Source organism: Nipponia nippon, unplaced genomic scaffold, assembly GCF_047370975.1.
Source record: "Nipponia nippon isolate SJK-2023a ecotype South Korea unplaced genomic scaffold, ASM4737097v1 scaffold_2, whole genome shotgun sequence".
Lineage (NCBI taxonomy): Eukaryota > Metazoa > Chordata > Aves > Pelecaniformes > Threskiornithidae > Nipponia > Nipponia nippon.
The window spans coordinates 20,298,077-20,306,048 of record NW_028262336.1 but is presented as its reverse complement, the minus strand read 5'-3'; the positions used below and the strand labels follow the sequence as shown (position 1 = coordinate 20,306,048).

At 39.2% G+C, this 7,972-nt stretch overlaps 1 long non-coding RNA gene across 1 annotated transcript; it reads left to right on the top strand.

Annotated features, from left to right (window-relative positions):
- Positions 1-224: 224 nt before the first annotated feature.
- LOC148055682 (uncharacterized) lies at positions 225-3,637 on the top strand. The gene is made up of 3 exons (XR_015704959.1): positions 225-404; positions 1,088-1,290; positions 2,946-3,637. It is a non-coding gene; the product is annotated as an uncharacterized LOC148055682 (long non-coding RNA).
- The last annotated feature ends 4,335 nt before the right edge of the window (positions 3,638-7,972 follow it).

The following is a 7,972-nucleotide window of genomic DNA, read 5'->3' as shown; positions in this document are numbered from 1 at the left end:
CAGTGGAGCACGCTATCTATAGACTAATTAGAATTTACCATAATAAACACAAGTATTAATCATGACTTTCATTATTTTTTGCTCTAATAAACACTTGATATAATCCAGGACAATGACAAGAGAATAATAATTAATAATAAACACTTAGTATTTACTAATTAATTAAAGCTGCTCATTAATTTATTTGAAGGATAAGGATTAAAGGAACATGTCATTCATGTGATTTACTGTAAATGAAGAACAAAAATATCTTCCCTTGGAATTAAAATTTTCATGAAACTTTGTGGAGTGCATTAAGGACCTTGTGAGTGGAAAGCTACACCTGTTTAATGAAAACAATTCATCGTTTAATTCTCAGTCAGAGGACTTACAAGCTGTATGGTGTATGTGTGAAATTACATTAGGTAAGTAAGAAAGTATTTTGTTTTGCACACTCTGACTGCATCGAAAGAATATCACTTGCTATGCTTTTTGTGCTCTGCCTACAGCAAATGGAGATGTGACCTTATCCCCATGTCTCATCTTGATATCTCTTGCTTCTGTTGTGTTTAATATAACACAAAGATAAGAAATATCAACTTCTTGCAAGAATATAAAATTTGACTGAGAAAGGGAATTTAACTTTTTTTGTTGTTGCCTCAGGCACGTCTCGAATTAAGTTACACACATCTCTATGAAACTGATTTTTCCAGCCTATCTACTGGAGTTACCTTACACAACTACTAATGTCTTCTTTTGTTTATGCCTTTCACAGTCAGTTTTTATAATACTCTAATTGCACTTAGATCTACTCCTGTTTTTTCATGATGTCAAAATTGAATATGGAAATTTTCTAGCTGTTAAGCACTCAGTTTTGGTTAACAAACATATGATTTTGTCTTACCTCTTTTAGAGTCTTCATCAAGAGCCTAAAGCATTTTATCTCCTGTGTTGATGAGTGAAATTTTCCCTTAATTTTGCTGTTTAGTAGTAATACTAGAAAAGCATGAAATGGAATGAGAACACATGGTGGTAACTCAAGAAAGAGAAAGGCTATTAGAAAAAGTACGCATAGTAAGAAGTCTGTAATCTTTCCTGTTTTGAACAGTGATCATCTTTCGTGGTGTTGAAGGGCTGCTTCTTGCTGTTGGGGCACTGAGGAGGCTGTGCGAATACACGGCCGCTTTCCAGCAACGTGGTGGAAAATGTACCCGATACAGAGCAGTACTAACTTGACCACTTCATCTCCACTGCCTGCTATGATGAAATCCGTGTCTGGGCTGTTGAATCATGAAAACTAACTTACTTAAGGTATGTTGAATGTACCAATGCGCTGAGTGACTTCTGTGTAGTTTATTAAAGGGAATATTCTCTAGCAAACCTCAGGAATATTGTCCCAAACTATGAAAACAGTTTCTGAAACAAAAATAATCAAAACATAAATCTAATGGGTGTCAGCTGAAGAAATATCCAGTTTTGTTTCTGTTTCTTTCTGTTATAAATTATTTCATGCCTACTGTGTCCCATGTTTCCAAATTTCCAGAGCAAAGAGTCTGACTTCTGTAAAATGTGTTCTGAAACTCATTTGTATTTGGTCTCTCTGAACTCAAATTACCTTTTCAAGTTGTAAAATTTGGGCATGAACTCATTCAAGTAGTGCAATATGTGGTAAAACTTTTAAAAAAATGCTTTTGGAATGCAATTTTTAAAGTCCTTCATGGTTGCACAGGATCATTCTAGATCATGGCAGAGGAGGCAGTGCACTTTCAACAGTATTTGAGATTTGTTGTAGAAATTAGATATTCAGTTGCATGGCTTATAACTGGCATTTTGACGTTTTGTTTTTTATAAGCATGGGGCACAGGTATTCAGTGTTAATCTGTGACACAGCTACGTTAATTTATATGACACGATGATACAGAATGCTTGAGGCAGCTTTTTTTTTTACCCCCCCTTTTTCTTTAATAGGAAAGGCACTATGGAAATTATAGTAATTTTTCTTGTCTCAGTGAATCAGCATGTGCTGTAAAAGGTGGTAGAAATAATCCTACACCATGCTTGCCATCCTCCTCCTCCTCCTTATCTTGGCATCATCAAATTAAAAAAAAAAAAAATTAAAAAATCCAGGGTCATTTTGACCCATGTAGCTCCTTCAGTCAGTGAAATGTAAAAAAAAAAACCTTACTGAATGAGTAAAAAAAAGATCTCTCTGCATGTCTATGGAAGCAAAGGGTTCCAGTGGGATCTTGTTCATTCTGTGAGTTTTTGTGACCTCTGGATGAGCAGAAAGTTGCGCATGAATATGTAGGCAAGCACCAGCAAGGCAGATGTTACACTTACTGACCTTCACTCACTGAAACTGATAATCAGCTTGGCTGTCATTCATTGTCCTTTTGAGGCTTTCTCGCAGCAAATGAATGCCAAGGAGACATATTTGATCCTGCAGGTCCTGCCAGAAATTAAGTTTGGACTTGGATATTTTGGAATGAATCCGAGTCAAGTTTGACAACAAAGGGAAGGCTGCTGCAGTAACACGTGCAGATGATACGCTTCTCAATCTATTTGTATGCTCCAGAGCAGGGAGATGTCGGGACCCTTTCTTGCCTTTTGCTCAGCTGTGGGTATGAAGGCAAAACATGCAATAATGTCAAAACATACAATTCATTTATGCAGACAAACTGGTGACTGAAGTTGCACCTATGTAACCTAATGAATGGGGTATCGGTGTTTCCCTTAATTACAGGTAAATCATTAATGACCAGCAGCAGAAGGCTTCTGCTTTCTAATTTGGAAATTAGAATAGGGTGAGAACACACATATTAAATAGTAAGATAAACGTTTTCTCACATAGCTAATATCTTATATGCTTTAATCACCCACTATCTAAACTATGTTTGATAAAAAGCAAATTTTCTGTATTTCTTATTCAGATTTTTTTTTCCTAACGTTTCATTAATGGTTTTCAGAGGCGCTGCAATGGTAGATGAGGATGAACAACACTGCACCTGCATGTACTGGATAGAAGGAATGTGACAACAGAAGCATAATAATGTTCAAGGACCAGAGCAAATGAGAGTTTGTAAGACTTTAGAAGCCGCAATGGGGTAGTAATAGAAGTAGGTTCCTAGAGAACTAAAGGCTGGAGCCAACAAAAAAAGGTACAAATACTGATGAAAAAGTTGCAATCAGTATTATTTGGCAAGATGTGACATGTTGCATATGATAAGGAAACACATTCTTTGTCCCCTTCCTGAACAAAGGGGAGGTAGATACTCCTTAATTATTGCCTCTTCTCATCAATCAATTATAGTTTTCCAGCTTATCAGTATATAAAGCAGCAGAAATAATGTGAAGCCAGTTTACTGGTAGCGTGGTTTCTATACCCCTTCAGCCTCCCTCACATGCTACCTGCTCCATCCTGTTTATTTCTTTGATATTTGCCATCTTCTTCTAGATTTTAATCAAATTCATAAGAGTACACAAAGTGGTAATGACAAACTGTATGGTGTTTTACAAATACAGGATAAAAACATGATGTTGATACCATAGCAAAGGAAGAATCCACCATGAATGCTGTAACATTCACAAGCACATTTGGTCATTGGGTGTGTAATGTAAAACCTATTTTGTGCACACTGTATGAAATACAGATCTTGGTGTTTCCTATTTTAGTACAGCGAATATTTCACACAACTATATGCTTACATTCCAAGTACAAATGGCATCTTAGTATTTCTTTTTGTATGTTGCAGTAGAATTTGAGTGATACTGAGATGTAAAACTGCCTCACTAGACCTCTTTCTTTTTTCCCCCTTTTTTTATAGAAATCCGTTGATGGCAAAATATTTCTTCTGTTTCTGTTTTTCTATACTTATCCTTAATTGTATTGATAACCATAGCACATTACCTTCAGTATCTGCTTTCTGAGAAGCCATTCATCAGCCTGCTTTTGTTTCCAGTGCAAAGTCCTTTCCTATGCCTTTTGTTGCTGTTGGTACTTTTTCCTGAAAGAGCTTGGATTTAGGTGGAGTTACAGTTAACGCTCTTCTCTAAAAAGATGCTGGGATGGCAACAACCAGGGTCTTTTGAAGTTCAAAAATGAGGGAGCAGTGGCCTTGAGGCTCGTGTAGGCAGATGCTGCATTCTGGTACTGCTCCTGGATTGAGCTCTCCCATGGCTGCTCTAAATTTCTCCAGCATTTGGCATCACATAGGCCTGTGCCTCGCAGCCATGCAGAAACTCAGTAAAGTGAAATATGCTGAGTGTAACTTGAAAGTGGAGTGAAAAAAAGTATGCATAAAAAAAGAGAGAAAATTAATTAGTAGTGTACAACAAAGATAATGTCGGTATGTACTGAAATTTAGACTACAGGGCTGTAATTGCAACTTGCAGCTGAGGAGCGTACAGGACAGCTCATCAGGAAAGTCAGTTTGGCCCTTTCCAGTCTGCAGTTTTGTATGCGCTGATGTATTCTTCCAGCATAACTGTACTTGGCCAGGAGGACTGTAATGTGCTTTGCAAGCGGTTACTTTCCTATCAGGACTGTATTGGACAGCAGGCTTGGCAAAGAAAGGCTGGGCAAGCAAACCCCCTCCCTCTGCCCCCATATTTGCTCAGAGGAGAGTAACTGGAAACAGTGATATTACCTCAAGAATATTAGGGTGATCCCTTGATTATTTTGGCCTTCAATTGCTTTTCCATTACCAGCAGCGGACCAGTAAAATACAGGATTGAGGAAAAGATGCACAATCCTGTTTCTAAAATGCTGCAGTGTATTTTTAAGTTATTAGATGTCCTTTATTGCTGTGCTGACCAGTTGACCTGTCAGTGTTACAAAGCCTTCTGGGTGTTGTTTGCCTTGCCATGTGAGGTTTATACCTCAGAGCAGAGCCACAGTTGGCAATGACCTGGGCTGTTAATAGTGCAGCATGCAATTTTGATGTCATAGTTTGAGTTTGGGAGCACTCTCCAGTTGTATGGGTTTCAGCACCATTTGCTAACCCAGGCTATTTCTTATTCTAGAGCTTTTAGCCTCTGTTTCCATGTCACTGCTGAGTGCAGACATGATCTGTGCTGGTTAAAAAGGTATTCAGAAAAATGAAAGGAAATAGCTTTTAGACAAAGGTGAAATAGTATCTCACTTACTTGTATCCATGAACGTATTTTTGACTTTGAGATTTTATACAAGGATTTTTTTTTTTGAAAGAAAACTTGCTGAAGATTTTTAAGATTTGTAAAAATTAACTTTAAGAGCATTATTAATAATGAATGTATTTATATTATAAATACACTATGCATAATATCTTATGGGTGTGACCAAGTACATTTTCTTTTTAACCTAGCAAGCCCATTTAAGAAGTTCAGTTTCCCCCATTCTCTCATTTTTTTTTTCCCAGTTGTGTGTTCTGACTAGAAAAGCCTGCTGTCTTCATGGCAACTAAAATCTTATCAGCAGCACAAAACCAGCCCAAAGTGATATGCAGCCACTGAATCCTCTGAATCCTGCCCTGCCCGAAACCTTAATCTTCGCTTCAGAATGAACACTTTCTTAAATACAGAAGCCAGTTCGGTCTCTGAAAATCGTGATCCTAGGGCTTTCTGCAACACAGGCTCTCAGTTCTGAAGGGAAAGGCAAAAACCAGGAAAACACTTTTGACTGTGTACAACTGAAAATTAGAAACCAGGTAGAGTGATACCAGAAGACTCTAAGATTGCAGTTTAGAGAATTCAGGAAAAAGACGCCAATGTTACTTTTCCAGGCTCTTTGTCTCAGAAAAAAAAAAAATTCCCTCAGCGTTTGTTTATTCTCCACACATTATGGTTTTCAGAGTGACATTTACTATTGGTCACAAATGTGTGTGGGGTTTTGCTTTGTTTTGTTTATTTTGTCTGGGGAAGAGCATTAGTCAGGTTGTACTTTACACAAGAAATGTTATTGTTGGGCTTACACATGCAATTAAAAAAAGAAATCAGTTAAGAAATATTTATTGCTTCCAGTATTAAATATAACAGTATAGAGTAAGCAAGGTATAAAGTGGCGTAATAATATCTATCAGCCAATTCCAGTTTATTTGTTGAACTGGCTGTGAATGGATCTCATTCTGCTGGTGTCAACGAGGTTGTGCTTATTCCTGTGAGCTTGAGAGTAGGTGGCTCTGGCTGAGAAAGATGCTAAATAATAGGACTTGAAGCACTGTTCTACAATTGCCAAGGCACTGGTAGTGAATATTTGTTTTACTCTGGAGAGGGGGACTTTGTGTCCAAGCAGACATGGCAGAGAAACCTCAACTGTCCTCAAAACTGAACGTGGAGGACTGTCTCTGTAAGGTAGCCTGAGTCTGGGAGTTATGTAGCTAATTCTGTGGTGATGTATGATGTGCTGTTTCCAAATTCATGCTGCTGAGTCTTCATTGAACTGTGTTTTTTTTAATATACTCAGGTCTCCAATCTGAGTACCTGCTTTATTTGTGCTCCCCCTTTGCACAGACCCTATGTATCTCTAGGTATGCCAAAAGTGGTATGAATATCATTCAGCAGAGGAGCTCTCAGGTCCCTCTGCTGAAGAACTGTTATTAAGTAGGTGGTATGTAGGCCACAGAAATCACTCTCCAATAAACGCATGGCATTAAGGCACTAGTGCTGTATAGGCCATTGGTAGCTCAAAAGCTGTTGTCATGCTGGGGCCTTAGCCAGCGATGGGAAGGAGGACGTGGTTCACTCAAGTCGCTGGAGATGGAGTCTCAGAAGTGCAAGTCACTCGTCCTGCCTATGCAGAAGGTGATCCTGGCCTTGAGACTGTTGTTGCTTGTTTGGTTTTCCTGTGGCTTGGCTGTTCCCTTAGGGTAGAACAGTGCACAGGAGGAATTCAGTCTGCAGTTTTCTCATCAGGTACTGTGCAGACGATGTAAACAACTGCATTGCAGTCAGAAGGGATCATATGGTAGGGAACTGCACCCTGGAGTGCCTCTTTCTCTCCTTACCGGGCTAGAGAACATCAGTGGGATGTGTGTTTTCCTTCGTTATCGACAGCATGCTGTTCATACTTAAGCTAATCATAATGTACTGAAATAAGTTGTTGGGTTTTTCATTGCTGTCGTGGGTGGTGAGGAATTGTGCTGGTTTTGACTGGGATAAAGTTATTTTTTTCCATAGTAGCTTGTATGGGACTATGTTTTGGATTTGTTCTGAAAACTGTTGATAATACAGGGATGTTTTCATTACTGCTGAGCAGTGCTTGCACAGAGCCAAGGCCTTTTCTGCTGCTCACACCACTCCACCAGTGAGTGGGCTGGGGGTGCACAAGAAGCTGGGAGGGGGCACAGCCCGGACAGCTGACCCCAACTGACCAAAGGGCTATTCCACACCATATGACGTCATGCTCAGCAATAAAACTAGGGGGCAGGTTGGTGAGGAGGCCACTGCACGGGGACTGGCTGGGCATTGGCTGGTGGTGAGCAATTGTTTTCATCTGCATCACTTGTCTTTCTTGGGTTTTATTTCTCTCTCTTTGTTCTTTTCCTTTTCATTACAATGTTTTAATTATTATTATTCTGTTTTATTTAAATTATTAAACTGTTCTTACCTCAGCCCATGAGTTTTCTCACTCTTACCCTTCCAATTCTCTTCCCCCCATCCCGCTGGGGGGGAGTGAGCGAGCGGCTGGGTGGTGCTTAGTTGCTGGCTGGGGTTAAACCACGACAGGAAGCAAAGGACTCTAAGAGGGAATCTGGAAGGGATATGACTTCCAAAGGACAGGAGGAGGGCTACAGAGGGAAACATAAACAGGACTGGGATAACTTGAGTTACAGAATATTTCACCTGGTGTTACTACCGAAAAATATCAATACACCAGGAACGGTAATTTGGTACATTGGTATGGGAAACAACGTCTTTTGTTTCAGCACAAAGTGTGTTCTGGACACAGTAGTAACATATGGGAAGGTGAAAAAGCTCTTATTTCCTGGCAGCTTTGGGATCTCATAGAAAATAATAG